Source organism: Leuresthes tenuis, unplaced genomic scaffold (assembly GCF_036924035.1).
Source record: "Leuresthes tenuis unplaced genomic scaffold, fLeuTen1.0.hap1 SCAF_4, whole genome shotgun sequence".
In the NCBI taxonomy this organism is placed as follows: Eukaryota; Metazoa; Chordata; class Actinopteri; order Atheriniformes; family Atherinopsidae; genus Leuresthes; species Leuresthes tenuis.
Window position 1 is genome coordinate 27,508,341 of NW_027325358.1, and position 17,507 is coordinate 27,525,847.

The window sequence follows — 17,507 nt, forward strand, 5'->3', positions numbered from 1 at the left end:
CCTATAAAATCAACAAGCCTTGGCCAACACATCTATTACGGTCTTGAAAGCCTTCAGTGTTGTCCTGCAGTTGTGGTTTATAAGATCAATGCGAGGCTAAGGGTGTCTGCGACAGGAATGGCAGCAGTACAGAAATCTGACACCAGTTCATTTAATAGCCTAGTTTCCACTACAGAGCTGAGAACTGGTTGGACAGGGCTCCCCATAATATCCCTGACACTATGTCCCATGCCTCGAGAACACAATTTCTACAATACCTTTATGCTAGCAAGGGTGTACGTTACAATTCTGCCAACGTTGTTTTCAATTAGATAAGTTAAATAATTTAAGGCTGGGCAGAATACTTGATTAATTCCTCTTGAGACAAGAGTGGAGGTTACTGGAAGTCCAGCCAGGAGTTCAGGGGAGCCTTGGGTAGAGGCTGGAACCCACCCACTTAGATAATGAAATAGCAAGGAATTTGGCTAATGGATAGAGTGCTCTAGTGGCAGAGAGACTGGTGCTGACCACAGTCGATGTAGATACTGGAGACGCATTTGTTAGGATCCACAAAAGAAAACTCATGGGAATATACTACAGACTGCATTCTCCAGAGGCAAGATAACAGCAAATAACTGGGGGGCAGCCAGGCTAAATAAAATATACATTTTGCACTGCTAACAAACCATGGACAGGTTTTTGTGAAAGCACAATCAGGCAAATGTAAGGCAGCAACTAAAAGAAAAACAGAAAAATATGACGAGGCATACCTTGCACTGAGCTTCATCTGTACAACGGTGAGTAATAAAGAAAGACCACAGTGTGTCATATGTCTCAAAATATCAGTATGTGACAGTATGAAGCTGAACAAGCTACAATGTTACTTGGAGACTTCTCATCCTGAACTGAAAGAGGAGCCAATTGATTTCTTCAGAAAGTGTTGTACAAAACAGTTGCTTCCCTAAAACAGCATCTGTCCCATTGAATGCTCAACTGACATCCTACAAAGTAATATATAGAGATTTCCAGAGTAGAAAGTATTCATATGGTTTTAGCTATGATTGGTGAAGAAGCAGCCAGTAATCTAAAGAGTCTTCGTCTGTTAAACAATGCTATTTCAAGGCACGTTTATGTCCTGTCAAAAGATAATGAGGAGCAGCTAAATGAGAAGTTACAAGACAAGCATTTTGCTCTGCAGATGGATGAAGGAACAGATAAAATAATTGGCATGTAATGAAACAAGACCTGGTTAAAACCTACTATCCAGCTGGACTGCCAATAACCACTGAGTGTAAGTAGGTGAAATGTTACAGGGGTAGTGTCTGAAATATGAAATCCTGGATTCTCAGCATGTGTTGACATGCAATCTAAAAATATTAAAGTATAAGAGAGACTGAGAAAGCAAAGTTGATGTTGGGTCAGCTGAATGCCATATTCCAAGTCTTTTGTCTGTGCAGACACTGAACTCTAAATTCAGGTTAGTGTTTCTACGCTCAAACTTAAGTACCAGCCTCTAAAACTACATTAATCCATTTCAAATCCTCATAACCAAATGTTAAACATGTAGTTAAACAGAAAATCTTTTCAATGAGTTTTAAAATTTCCGTTAGTTATTATGACACATTTATTATGAATATACTAAAATAAATCCACTAATTAACACAAGGATGAATCTATCTGGAAATGTTATCATTAGTTTACTTTAAAAAATATGGCAACAACCAGGGGTTTGATTTTCCAAGGCATCAGATTTCAGCACAATACTGTCATATCTCACCATGAGATTTGACCATTTTTAGCCAAACACAACAAATTCCAAAATGGGCAACAATGGTCTTCAACAAAGGTGTTGGCCAGTATTTCCAGCATACAACACAGCACAACAAATCCTCACATTCTGCATAAGGCTTTCAGAACCATAACATACTTTTCATAATACTGCGCATCTATCTGATAGTTTTTGAGTACTCTTATCTCTACTTATTAGGGTCTTTTAAAGAGAAAATTCTAAACTCATGAAAGACACAATTGACACTGCTTTATTTTGTTATATGAACTTTATGTAAATTTGCAAATTGGAGTGTGTAAATGAAAAAGAGAGTTTTTTTCTCTTCATCTTGCGCATGCTCAGGACAGGGGGATGACTCGAAGAGATGTTTTGATGCAATCGGCTGGTTTCCTTATCAAGGTAACTTTGTTTAAATTGGCATTGTATGAAGAAGACCCATGTGGTTTAAATTTATTCAATTGAATTGGACTATGATTGTATTAAAATTATTTGGATTATAATTGGCTTGAATCAAACTGTATCCTTGAACTGACAGTTGTTGTGATTTGGCACTATCGAAAATAATTCAACTGAACGGAATTGAATGAACATCTACAATCATGTGAAAAAGATTACATCCTCTGTCAGTTCTATAGTTCTGCATATCAGGACATAATAATAGTTTTTTTTTTTTAAATGTGATCCTTCCCAGATCTTAAAATCAGGTTAATACAACCTCAAATTAACAACATTTTATACCAGGTCATTATCCTCTTCACAAATACGAAGCCAAAGTGCAGAAGCAGTGTGTGACAACCCAGGAGCTCATCCAAGACTGGACAAGCCTCAGTTGGTAGCACCAGTAGATATTAATGTTCATGGCAGTAAGATTAAGAAAGACAGAGCAAGTGTGGCTCATTTGTTAGGGTTTAAAAAAATAAACTCTTTCTAAATAGGATATGACAGTAAGTTTTAAGTTTAAAATTTTCATCTGAACAAATCATGAAAATTCTGGAGGATATCAATCAAACGGATCAAAATACCATGCACTTCTTTCATTCCAACTTTCCTTTAGAGTCCCCTCTTTTTAGCACAGTCGATAAAAGCTGTGTCAGTACCTATAGCAGCTGGTAACCACGCCCCTTTCAGCAAGAATCCAGCAGCTGACAGTGTGGATGGGCACAGCACATGGCCTGCAGCAGAACCACATAACATCACCTATGAGCTAACAGAGCTATAGTCCACGTTCGTTCATTCATTCGGCTTAAAGTATTGGTGAAATAAAGACAGATAATGACTTATTTAGAGGCTGCATCGTTTTTTCCCCCCATTCACTCCGTTATATGGATCACGAGTTATCTAAATATCTTCCGAAGGACGCCAACTTTCGCGCCAAACTGTCTTCGGTGAGTAGATAAACGTATATCATGACAGAAATAAGGTCTAGGTTTAAAATACCGGAGTTCCCCTTTAACACCGTAAGTCTTAGAGCTATTAGACAACTAATGAATCGTCCTTGTGGTGTATAAAGATCCCTTCGCCTCTCTTGGATCTAATGTTCGTCATTATCAATCTGCAGTACTGTCTGCATGTGTGTTAGCGAATTCATCCCCTGGTGTAGTGATGTCACATGCTCCTCTGAGAGTGGGTAACTATGGTTCAGTCTATTCCCCCTGAGAGAGGCCACACCATTGAAGCATGTCTATATATGTGTATTTGCAGGAGGCAGAATTATCCTCTACAAACCTGGAGACCTGCGTTATTGTGCAGTTTCAGGCTACAAACAGGCTACAAAAGTGCAGAGAACACACCACTCTTCACGCCATCTTGTAAACAACATGTATAACCTGCATTCAGTTGTGAGAAGGAGATATCATGTTTCATCTTCAGCCACATTCACTCTTTACAGCAGCTGCCTACTCACACTTGGGCCAACTGCACTGCTGGTGGAGTTAGCTTAACTGAAGACTGCATGGCCAGCTTCTTAAGACCTTGGCCTTTTATATGAGTGCATTTTGGGTATTTTTCAAACATCTCAATCAGGGGAATGGTTGATAATCTACACAACGAGGCATCACAGGATAAAAAAAAACAAAAAAAAAACCAACATGCTTTTGCAGCTTACTGTGTGGAGGAAAAAAAGTGTTTCTAAAGTGTTTCCATTTTTAGCATTCATATGATCTGGCAGAGTAACTCATAGCGGTCAAGCAAGGTTTACATCTACCTCATGAGCGAAAAATAGCATTATTGACAACTGCAAAGGTTACCACAATTGCTTGCCCCGACCAGTGAATGCTTATGCAACTGAGAACTGCTGTAAACAGGCGGACAAAGGGGGAAACTTGACTTGACTACTGACTAAATGCAGAGAAGTGCATAATCATAACAGAAGGCAATGAATATTCATTACAAATACAAACTGAGCAAGGTTTTTTCCATCTATTCTTCACTCAACAGTCAGCCTTGTGAGTTATTGCTTAATAAATCATCTGAAAGCATTTAGCAACTATATTTTACCTCCACTAGAGAGGAGTGATGAGGGAACAAAGTGAGAGAAATATTCATTTGAAGTGAGCGAAAAGGTGAAGCTGTTTTTGGGAACTTATATTATGCTGACCTGGTGTTTGTCATAAAGTATTAATACAGTAACTTGAAGTTATTCTGACAGTACACATAACACTTGACCACATCAGGAGTCATAACCCTGAACAAGGCATTTCTCTTCTTTCTCGCCACTTATTTTTGGATCTTTGTCACCGTCATCATTAACAGTTAGGCAATGATCTTTAAAGGTATGACCTGATGGCGCTTGGGACAGACAGATGTGTGGCAATCAAGAGTTCAGTTTCACACAATGTTGAGCAACAGCATTTGTTACAGAGTTTTGAAAGTTTAGTTTTTCACACTTTCTTGACCTACAGGAATCACAGAATTGACCAAAAGACAAAGAGTCCACAACAGTGCTGGAAATCTAACAGAGAGGTTGGAAAATTATTTTATCTTAAGAGTGAACAGTATAAACAGCTGCTGTTACGGAAAGTGCTTTTTTAAGACTAACTCTTGAAGACAAATTGAGGAACTGATTCTCAGATGACATCTTCAGCAGTTCCCCTAAAGACTAACCAAGTTTTAGATGCTTCTTCCTCTGTAAACTCTGTTTAAAGTTTCTGCAACTGTTTATAAACCATGTGCATTAACTGATTCAACTTAAGAGACAAACTTCACATTATGCATCACCGCCTGTATCATTTCACATGCTGAAGTAATTAGAAGCCAATTGTCAATAATATTATAAGGTATCAGTACAGTGAGAAATTAATTACTATAGGTTTTGTAATAATTTCATAATTAAAATTAATTGGCTCCGATCCTGACATGTTAGTCTGTAAAACTTGGACCATGAACTGTTGACTGTCACTACATTTTTTTTCCGACTAGCATTCTTTAATTTGCTCAAACCGCTGTGAAACTTTTTATGTTAATTTATTCTTCTGTTGTCCGTATTCTGAGCAATAGTTAGGTTCACCTGTCAGTAGGCTGACTGCCATCGACACAAACCCAGATCAAAGAATTCAAGAGTTCATTTGTATATCAATATACTTGTATATAGTGGAAGCCAAATATCAACTATATCAGTTATTTTGTGTATGTAGCAAATATTTGGTTGATAAAGTCATTACCAACTCAAACTCCAAAACGAAAAAAGAAAAAAAAAAGATTGTTCAGGACCCCTTAGGTCTAAAAATCATGTTATTTACTGAGTAGTTCAGTAAAAACAGCTAAAATCAGCTGAGTTGCTGCCAAGCTGCAGAATCAACACCCTGATCCATTCATGCAATCTCTAAAAAATCCCTGACATGCCTCTCTCTGCTATACTGATCTTTATTTCATTTTGTTATCTATATATAACAATAGCATATCTCCAAAAATAATTTAGATTGCACTAATATCACTTAATGGAAGCATTGCTGAATCCAACTGAACGTCACAACTCAGTATTGTCACGGTGTATATTCTGTTCCATGTCTCGTCATTTCCTGTTTTATGTTGAAATCACTGACCTTCTCCTCTCGTTTCAGGTATCTTGCCCTTCTTCCCGTGTCAGGTGTCTCATTGTCTTCCCTGATTCACAAGTGTTTCTACTTGTTCCCCTTGGTCCCTCATGTGTTCAAATAGTCTGCGTTTCCCTTGTCTTGTGCCAGTATGTTGTCTCTAAACGTGAGCGTCATTACCAGCCCTTCGTCTTGTTCCACGATCCACAGTTCCAGTGCTTTCTTGTTTAGTAATTTATTCTTACCCATAGCCTTAGTTTATTTATTAACACGGTAAGTTTCATAGCTTTGTTTTCCTCCGTTTGCAAGGAGTGATTTTTCGTTGTTACCATTCATAGTCGCCTCCGTTAAAGGAGAGCTTTAGTTGTTGTTAAAGTTAATAGAGCCTCTGTTTTGTTAAGAGTGCGTCTTTTGTTTTATTCTGCTTCGTTTGAAGAGCGTGTCTTTGTTTTGTTAAGCGTTCATAGCTTTTTGTTTTCCTCCCAGTTGGAGAGTTTTATGTTTGTAACTTTCATAGCTGCGCTCTTCCTCCGCTTAGTTTCTGAGGACAGCGCTTAGGTTTTTTCATAGCCTTTTCCTTTTGCGCTGCCAGGAGATCGCCCTGCATTGCTGTGCCCTGTGTGCTGCATTTAAATAATAAAAACCCTCTTGGAACCCACACGACCCTGCATCTGTGTCCTGAGTCCCCTGGTAAACTGACAAGTATCGATGACCAGCATCCTCATCTTTATTTCCTCTCGGCTTAAAGGTCAAATCATGCTGCATTTACTGTACATTCAAATGAAAGTTCAAACTCTTTTGTTCTTGTTTTGCTGTAAACAGCAACTTCTCGTCAGCAGCCAACAGTTCACTTTATATATGAGAGAAATGAGCCAATAAGACTTTGTCAGTGGTTTGTTTAATATTTTAAACCAGAGCAGGAAATGAGACCAATAGACCAATAGTCATCTTTAATTTTTTACCAGTTAGAAGTTGGAAATCCTGATTAAGAATTTGCCACTGAATCCCCCGCCCTCCGTAATTAGAGACACAAACTTTGGTTGAAAGTAGCCCATGTAAGTCATTCTTCACATCAAATCACTAAAAATAAAACAAAGAGGAACGGACTGACATTGATGGGGTAATAACAAGCTACCTACTAACTCCTTCCTCACTTCAGCCTTCCTGTCTGTAGTTATGTGTTTAAAAACCTCGACCAGTTCAACACACGACTCGCATTGGGATTGTTCCTAAAAGAGTGATAAGCACCAGCTGTCCATGACCAAACTGCGGAGGATGGAAATGTAAGTATTTGGGTATAAAACTACCAGTCAAGAAGTATGTACATATGTTGTTTGGCCCTTGCACAATCCACACCATAACAAAAGTTGCAAGGAAAAGAGCTGTAACATTATTTCTAAAAGAGAAATATTATTGTCTATCATATTTTGACCACGGCATGTCACAGACATGACACAAAGACCTCAGGAAAGTATGGCAAGTCATATAAAAAGGGCTTTGAGTATTCTTTAAGAAATTAATAACAGGTCTAGAGCCCCAGTACTTTACATCCCATTTACTAAACATAAAATAACATATTTCCATATTCCAACATTTGTCATAATAACATAGCTTCATAAATTTAATAACATCTGTTCACTGGGGCTGGAAAGTCCTAGTTGACTGGTCGACTTATTGGTCGATACGTTCTGGGTCGAACAAAATTCTGATTGGTCGATTTTTTGCTGTGTTCATTTCATATAGTCTACGGTTAATTTAATCAGGAGGAAAATACCAAGTGCTAATGGGGATGTTTTCAGAGCACCCCTGTATCACAGGCAACAGCCTGTCTTCAGAGAACACTTCCTCTTGTTTTCCCCTTTTTTGGATTAGCCCAACCCAACACAGGCAGGTAGATTGAACAACGTCCCACGTTATTCAACGTCCGATGGTTTGCTGAATATTTATTTTTGTTTTGAGCGTTTCATTTACAGTGAGTCCTCCTCTATCATCCATGTCAAAGACATCAGCAGTGTGGCAGAATTTTACCAAAATAGATGGCGGAAAAAATTAGCAAACAACAGTTTGCTTATCACAGCTCAACTACAAACATGGCGTATCATCTAAAAACAGTAATATTTCAAATAATAGGCTTTTAATTTATTAAACATATTTCAGTATTTTAGTCTAATAATCGTTTATTCATGTTATAACTGCAGGCAAATCCGCCCGCTACAACGGCAGCATCCCTTTATTTTTAAGTAATGCACAGCTTAATTTCGTTTGATGTTTAATTAAGATAATTTTCCCTGAATTGCCTTTTGTGTTTAATTGCCTTCTTGTGCTGATATCAGTATATTTTCGTTAATCATGGGCTATTATATTGCGTCAGAGTTGAGTTTTCCATCAGACTCGAGATATCCTCTGAATAATTTTAACTAGCATTGTATGAATTGGACTAACTTGGAAATTGACAAATTTGATTTGTTTGGATAATAACTGGCTTGAATTGGACTGCATCTTTGAAATGCCTTGAAATAACATTTGTTGTGATTTGGCACTATATAAATAAAACTAGAATCAAATTAAATCTTTATCCCTCAACATGAGCAGTGCATGTCTACAGCGACAATCACCTCAAGGGTTAACATGCTTTATTTTTGAGAAATGTTGGACTTTTCCTGTATTTAAATACTCAACCCAGCAATCAGCAATTCAAAAGAACTGTACAGTGGCAACTGTACTCTCCCTCTGTCTCCACAAACAGATCACATGCTGTTAATGGATGACCAGAAGGGACACAGTGAGAAAGAGCCACACAGTACATCGGCCAGCAGCCAATTTGCACAATAGCCCCAGAATGAAAATTAGCGCTCTCATTTAACAAGACCTTGTCAGGACAGTCAAAACCTTTATGGGTTCAGTGAAACTATATCCTCTGAATAAGCCCATATTTGACTTCCTAAAAATTTGACAGCAAGTCTGCATCAGTCTGTCTAGATGTGAAGGTAAAAAGCGGCTCATAACTGAGCAGAGGTTGAAAAAAAAAAACAGAGGACGTGGGAGTGTGTATTCTTCAGTAGTGTGAATGTGTTTTGAGACAGTCGAAACAACAACTGAAACTGCCCCCTCATTCGTTATTCACAATCTTCATATCGCCAGGTTGATGACTATTAATGAAACTATACACATCTCATTACCCTTCTTCTGGGAATGATTGCAGTTAAGTGACTGAATACAATCTATTGTTGCCTTTTAAACTATTTAGAGAACATACATTCAAGGTATCCTACTTGGAAAGACATTCAGCCATCAATTAAAATAAAGAAAAGAAAAAAGTGCTGCACCTTTTTCCAACAGCCTTGCATGCCCAAACTTGCATAGCTACTAGTCAGTGCTTCTCGTAACAATTTTCTTCTTAGTTCAAGAGTTCCTTGGAATCCTTAACATGCGACTTTCATGACTAATGTTCATACAGTATGTGCACATAGTAAACAAGACAGACACATTATACTAGAATCTTACAATCTGCCACCAAAACTGCCAACCAAAGGAATTCATCGGGGGAAAAACATGTAACCCAGCTTGCATTTTCAAACTGAAATAGATTACGTCTCACTCACAGTCAGAAATTAAATGCAGTGCCAGATGGAACATGAGTAAGTACATTCTGTCCATTACAAACTGGCAGGAAATGTAAAGGGAAATTTACTTTCACAATGTTTCAGAAGAATAGAAAAGACAAGACAAGAAAAAAGAGGAGCAAATATCTCTCTGTATTGTTAGGAGTTATACAGCTAAGTCTGGTATCCACAAAACCTTTTAAAGTTAACAAGGCTAAACTTTGAAGCATTTCCGGAGTCTTCTGATATTTTGAGATAATGAGTGATAATGGCTGGCATTGGAATGCAGGAAAAATAAACTCAACAGCTGAGCCCAAGGCTTGATATGCCTTTTCCTGAAATGGGGTGGTATTAAAAAAAGAAAAAGAAAAAAAAAGGCACTTTTCCTGGGTGGGCTTTGGCATCTCAGCTAAAAACAGATAAGATATTGGAAGGGAAGGTCCAAGAGGAGAGAAGTGCGACAGGGTGAAATACCCATAATGCAAGCGGAAAAGCCTAGAACGTCCCAAATGTCTACTTATAAGGTTAATGAATCAACCAACCACCTTCAACATCAACAGTTCCATTTTTTTTTTATTAGTTCTCTGTGTGACAACATTTCTACTGATGGCTGGATATTACTCGCCCATATTCAGCTCGATTATGAAAGGTGATTTTGTTACTTGAAAAAATAAAAACAAAATACCAATATGTCAAACTGTATTTGACGTTTACTTGCTATGTGACGTGAGCATGGGTTAAATTATGGAACTATTTTCATAACATACTACACAAGACTTTTTCTATTTTAATACAGATTACCGTAAGGTCCAAATGCAATAACTGAAAATGTTTTTTTTCTTCCTGCATCAAAAGGCTGCAAAGGTTTTTTTGAACACTGATAATCTGAAAGCTTATATGTTGGAATTGTAATGAATAATAATATCTTGTGTCATTTACATTCAGCAATTAGTTCAAAAACATCAGCAAACATTTTTTGTTGTTCTCAGTTGTTGTTGATTCAATAATTCGCATGTTCCTATTTACAAGGCTGCTCTTAGACTGCTTCCTCCTCAATGGTCCAACATTGTTCAAAAAGGCTCAAAAAGCCATGGTACTCGTTCTCAGGATTTATTCCCGCTATCTGTTCCAAGAGCCTGTCACATGTCTGCATGGTTGCATTGTGTTAAGTCTTTCTTCAGTTTTCCTGAACAGGACGTGAACATTTTTTTTTAATCTTAATGAAATATTTAATGGTCAAATAATGGCAAATAAAGAAATAAATACAGTTATGTTTGGCTATTTTTTTCTTTTTCTTTTCAAAAAGCCCTGGGTTTTTAGGAGGGTGTCTAAGCCTGAAGGTTTTCAACAGGTGCCTAAGGTCGTAACAGGTTATGGGACAAGAACAAGAACTAAGTGACCCCATTTGGACATGACTAAGAATGCCTCACAGTATAAAACAGGTTTAACCATATGAAGCTAAAAAGGGAAGTCTAAACATGTCTTTTTAGAATTAAGACAGAGCTTGCCTGCTAATTATAATTGACAGACATGATACATAATGTAAACCTTAATAATTTAATGATTGCTCCTGGTTGACCGATGGCCTATCTAGGGGGTACCCTACACCTTTCAGAGACAAGCTGCTGTGAAAATAAAATAAGATCCATTATCATTGTGACAGGTGCAGAACTTGTGCAAACAACATGCCAGTTCAACCACAGAGATGCATCTGTTGTGTGGATAATTGCTGCACAACAATCATCTTCTCATCTGTGCTTACAGACTGAATTTCCTTTTTTCTGCACTGCTTTCACAACTGCAGAAAGTTAACATGATGGAGCAATATCTGGTTCACAGATGCATGGTCAGCTGACCAAAGAGGATACATTTTACAGAGAACAACAGTACAATATAAAGAGTTTCAATCTATGAAGTTAGTGAAACTGGTTTAAATGCCCTCTAGGTAAAGCTAAGATGAAGGAATGCTGAAAAATACTGAGGGGAGAAGTCTGAGTTCCCACAAGAATACTGAAATACTGTAAGACAAAACTTTAGTATGAAAACTAAAAACGACAGAGTTCCACTACTTATCCTAAAGCATGTGCCTAAAAATTAACCGACATATCAAAACGGCTGTTTTACAGCGACAAAGGGTTGTGTGATATGTTAACATTCTTTAACTGTCCATCATCAATCCAGCAACTGGTCATTTACAGTACATTAGCTGAGACGTGTGCGAGCCACACAAAGTGGGAAGATGTGGCAGTCCCACTATACATTACAGAGTACACAGTCCTGGGTGGGCGAGAAGCCCATTAACCACATTCCATGTTCAGCAAATTAAGGCATCAGAGAGCTTCGGGAAAGAAGAGTTTTCAACACGACAACCTGCAATCTAAAGGATCACAATCAACAATTTGCCATCAATACAAACATGAAGCAATGGCGGAAGAGTCCAGTGGCATCAGATCATTTGCACTCACTACCTAAAAATTGCTGTTTGGATATATGTTTTTGTCCAACAGAGCACCTCAGAGGCACGGTAATGTTGCAAATATTCTCACAGATTGATTTTTCTAAGCTTTGTGCTACACAACTCACTGTTTCAACGTGTCAGTGATACTTTCTGTGAACAGGAGGCACAGGCTAGCCTCCGCTAGCAACGATGGGGGAGAGTCTCTGATCATGTACATTGGTTTGCCTTAGAAAGATGTTATCAGAGCATATCAGTTCTTAATTGACTGGAGGAAATCTAGGATGATCTGGAATGTCAAACTAGAAAGAGCGTCTGCCACACTAAAACGTTTCGCAAAACATTGATTTGCTCTTTGGTTTGGTATAATAAAAGCTTCATAATGCCTGCAGCAGGGACTTTGACTGTCCACATTTTCATCTGTCAAGTGCAGAGGAATAGAAATTGAACAAATTTGTGATCTATGAAACATCAATTGAACACAGACGTTGGAGGTGGCCAAACTGCTTGGAGACACTGAAACAGAAGCCGGTTTACATGCACACCGTAATCAGTTTCTATCAAAGCAGCTAAAAACTGGCCATAAAACTACATTTGATTTCATAAACCGAGAACAGCACACGAACAAGACTAGCTGTCATTTCTTCCAGTTTCACTAATCGTTGGCACTGTGCTCCACCGGCAGCAGTTACTTTCAACAGCACCAATGCAACAATGTGCTGTGAACTTGGCACTCACCCAACTGAGCATTTACACACAATAAAATCATATGCCACGGGTCCAATTTTACATGCAATGAAAAACAAAGAGTACAACACAGCGTGAAAGAAAAGCCACTCACGGGGCACACAGACACACATAGTAGATGACACCCTGCAGCAGCAGCTTTTTCAGTTCATATTAGCATACCGTTCAATTGTACTGTAAATGTTCATTCTTGCCGAGTTGAATTCTGAACTAGACAGACCATTAATTAAAACCCCATAAACTGGCTGAACCAATCACAGACAGCCAACATATTCGTGAGTACTCGTAAAAATGATAAGACAGCAGTTATGTAGTGATGGTTTTGACATAACCACCCACATCACACCCACATTTGTACAGTAAGTGGAACCACGCTATGATAGTGGTGGATGAAGATGAAGTACACTACGTTCTCATTTTGAATAAAAGAAAAGAAAAGGAAAGTGAATTGCACTGAGAAACACTACACTCACTATTTCACGCACTGTTTAGATGTCAACTCCACTAATCAACTGTTTTGATCACTCCTTCGCATACTTCTATCCAAAAACCGAGACATCCTCAAAAAACTGTCACTATTGTAGCTACTGACAACTTGAAATACCTTTTCAATAAATATGGCTTTAGGTTACCAAAATCTCAGTTATGGCATACATAACTTGTACGCTGTAGTTGAGATTTTGACTTTTAATTGTGTCATGATTCTAGCAAAAAATGTCAGTTTCACAGCGTTTCGTCTTTCATGGATAACACCGCCTTCTGCATTCTTAGAAAACAGATGGCAGGGGTGTAACGCTTGCTCCAAATCAATGTTACAACACATGGCGCCTATGAATTACTTCAGAGAGATATCGGTAGATGAATAACTGCTCTTGTGCATTTGCCTCGGCGGGTAAAGCAACAAAGGGCTTGCTGAGGCATGCTGTCGGCAGCTAGTTTTACGGTAGATGAAAATGGCAGTTTTAAGCCAACATGACTGTTAACAACTGTGTTACTTGTACCAGTTAAAATAAAGCAAGGGAGGCATACATTAATTCTGCGTTCATTAAGTACTTGTATCTGGTGGTATAGGCTACCTGCTTTCATTTTAAAAACACGATAATGACCATTGACGTAAGGACGATAAGTTGTATTTCAGCAACTTAAATGTTGTAAAACAAACAAATGTAACGTCTTTTGACTTTAATCTCACTCACCTCCAAGAAAACGTAGCTGGTTTATTATTCATAAGGCAGAGGGCATATGTCCGAATAGCTACGGTCCAACCGTGTGTCACTACTTCCCTCTTTCTCTCTTCCAACATCCTCACTGCAGCTCCACGGAGGAGCAGAGGGGCGGAGTCACATCTTATCTCACCCTCAGAAGATTCGCTCTTGGCCTGTTCCAACTCCACCAACACTCTCGTTCGTGTGTGGAAGTTGCTGGCTACTTCCTACATAAATATGCGTTAATGCTCCGTCGGACTGAAATTCAATTCAAGTTTATTCCATTCAATTTTACGCTATTAATCTCCGAAGGAAAATTACAGTGATGCAGTAGTGGTTAAAAATACCGTGACGAATTTTAATTATATCAGGCAATTGTGGGATAAATAGTTGAATGTCAGAAAGAAATTGATATTTCATTATAAACCTCAAGTACACAAGGGTGCAAAGCTCACCTCAAAACATGAGGGGAGCTGGCCATGATAGTAAGTTGAGAGGCAGGGCACATTTTTTGGGAAATGTAACGTTTTCTAGGTATTCTTGATCCATCAGCGACCTCAACACCTGGACCTCAAATGTTGCGCCCTGGTTGGGGACCGCTTAGGCTTCAGGCCAAGAATAAAACTGTTACCCTTCTCTGTGACTTGGAAGGGGCCTCGATCTCAATGGCCACATGCCCCATGGGGGGCCCCCACCTGGTACTGCTCCAAGGGGTCAGCGCCAAGTTGGCCCCTTCTCAGCGTTGCAGGTGTCACAACGATACAAGTGGAACTCCACATCTTGACAGCAATCTTGCTGGTAGAACCAGGATAGAAGGCAATGGAAAGTCTTGGTGACTCTGATGTAGCCTGCTCCTGCTGCGCCATGAACAAGCTGGAGAACTTGTGGCTGCAGCCTGTGGAGTACCAGAAGCTGGAAAGTGCCACAGTTGCCTGCAGGAGTCAACCAGTAGTGATGGAGGAGGCCATCACAGCTAACAAGGCTGGACCACTGTGAGATTAGGGTCTTGGTCTCTGTGTCCAACATTAAAACTGCTGGTCATACTTGTCATTGGTCTGTCCACTTCTGGACACAGTAACCTTTATTTAACCAAGCAAAAATTGCTAAGAAAGCATTCTTATTATGGCAATGGCTTTATATATATATATATATATATTTTTTTTTTTTTATTTAAAATTTTATTTATTTTTATACTCCCCCTTTCCCTTTGCCTCATAGGAGGTATTTTACCTCCTACCAGGCCATTGCCATAATTGTCTAATTGTCACTATTGTCATATTAGCTTTTATTATTTATATATAAAAGCTAATATGACAATAGTGACAATAGAGACCATAAGTCTGACATGACATACACAGAGAGATAGATCATTTGACAATTGATTGATACATAGTAATGTGAAAGCAGTGAAACTAAACAACCACATTAAGTGGAACCAAGCAGCAATAACAAGCAGTGAGGAAGGGGCTGAAAGGTAGGTGACTGGATCAGCTTTGGCTGGGACAGCTGCAGGTATACTTTAGGGATTTTGATATGACATGTTTAAAGGAGTTGACAGAAATAAGAGTTCGTAGCTGTAGGGATTTTTGAAGCTGATTCCAGATGTATGCAGCCATAACCTGGAAGGAGGAATGGCCCAGGGAAGAGTGTGCTCTCGGGGCATTTAACAGAATGAGTGGAGCAGATCAGTTGTTGTGTATGGGGGCGTGGGCGCAGATGCAAGAGCTGGGTCAGGTAGAGAGGAGTAAGACCTTAAAGAGTTTTGAATATCAACATCAGGCAGTGAATGTTGTGTCTGATTTCCAGGGGGGGGCAATTTATCAGGGTGTAGAGGTCACAGTGATGGGTCCTATAGGGGGCGTTGGTTGCAAAGCGAATGACGGAGTGATATAGGACGTTGAGCCTCTCGAGTGCTCCTTTACTGGCAGACTTGTAGATGACATCGCCATAATCAAAAAGTGGCAGCACAGTAAGCTGGACCAGGGTGCATTTAGAAGTGGCAGTGAACAGGGAGTGGTTGCGGTAGAAAAAGCTAAATCTGGCTTTCACTTTTGACTGCAGAAAGGACAGAGGATAGGAGAGGACAGAGTCTCTGCTCTGCATGTTCTTGAAGCTGTGGGCTGCAGATGACACCCGGGTTGCACCCCCACTGCTGTCTGGGGAGCTGTCATCATTGTCAGCTAGGGTGTCATGCAGGGTTGCCACCACTGAAGTCACCATGTCCTGTTCCTCCATGCGCTAGCAGTGCCAACATCCATCCTCTTCACAGAGCTGATGAGACAGTGAATTTGCATAGTCTTGTGGTCCTGTTGTGTCTCCAGTCACTGAGCCAGCTGCCCTGTAGAGGGAGGTAATCCAAGTATATATACACAGCATAGGGTGTGCCTCTTGTGCCAGCACCACTTGCCAGTAGCCACTTCTGAAGTCGAGGGAGCTGAACCAACAGGACCAAGCAATGTAGTCGAGGGCATAATTGACCCAGGCAAGGAGGTCTTTGCGGGTGACTTTGTTGAGATGGTGATAGTCAAGTTCCTGGCTCTGTCCTCCTTCTTGACCAGGACCACTGGTCAACAGGTGATAGAGAAAAATGTGGTGTGGTCCATCAGTGTCAATTTCGTGCTGGACCAAACTGGTCTGTGTACAGTCTTTATCTTTGGCATTGAATGTAAATAACACAGTAAGCAATCAAACAGATACAGTAGCTCTTGTAACTGACGTCTCTGATCTGTCCCCAGGCCCTTGCAGCTCCAGTGGTGCAGGTCAGTAATAGTTTGCTTGGTCTTAGCGGAAGCGATTGAGGTGTTGTGATGGTCCCGCTCTCTCTGGTGGGTAGTGATGAGGAGGAGGGCCCGTCAGCTGACTATACCACTGCAGAACCACTGGCTGCTACCACCGGTGATGGTGCAAGGGACTCCTTGGCAAGTGGTAGTGTCATAGTGGCCCCCTGAGTTGCTGGCAGAGGAATGTAAGAGCCTCAGTCCTTCAGCAGCAGAATGGAGCGCAATGGTTTCCAAACACAGGTACATGGCAGTGTAGCCCCAAGTACGTGAACCACTGCTTTCCCCTTTAACCAACAGGACCAACCCAATGATGCAAGAGTCTTGTATGCTGGCTAAACAGAACTTGATGAGCGACAGTCATTCAGAGAGACTTTTCCCCTAGCATTTTGGTGCTTTCACTGATGACTTTGGCATTGTGGAGCTTGTTGCGTCTCCAACCCCATGGTTTTGGGGCAGTGGTGCCATACAGGATCCCAAGGCAGAACAGGGAGATGGTGGAGCCAGTGTCCACTAGGACCCTGCACAAGGTGCCATTGATACTTCCATACTTCCAGTTCTCCTATTGTGCCACCTCATCTTACTTTAATGGTAGCTGGTGCACATTGCACATTGTGGCTGGTTCCCTACACTGAAAACATCCCTCTATAGACTGTCAGAGAGTCAGAAGGGCCTGAGGATGGTTGTGGTTGCTGCAGGAGTGCATCAGTGGCTTGACAGATTACCGCTTCCTTGTGACTTTCCTCATAGTCTGCATGAAGGGCTCCGTTTCTCACACTGTGGGAAAAGTTTCTTGCACCTACCATGTTTGACGTGTTTGGCTTCACTCAGAGCCTCAGTCAAAGTCCATGACGAGCACAGGCCGATATGTTCTTGGCCCCAGATAAAGTCTTGAAGGACCAGCTCTCCCTGTACACACTGA

The 17,507-nt window shown here is 40.1% G+C and overlaps 1 protein-coding gene across 1 annotated transcript in view; it reads right to left on the reverse strand.

The window, feature by feature from the left end:
- Positions 1-13,904, reverse strand: part of LOC140304744 (inactive rhomboid protein 2-like) — a 33,839-nt gene extending 19,935 nt beyond the window's left edge. The window contains exon 1 of the mRNA XM_072383508.1: positions 13,800-13,904. The gene's annotated coding sequence lies outside the window, so the exon portion shown is untranslated. The remainder of the gene's footprint in view (positions 1-13,799) is intronic.
- Positions 13,905-17,507: the final 3,603 nt, after the last annotated feature.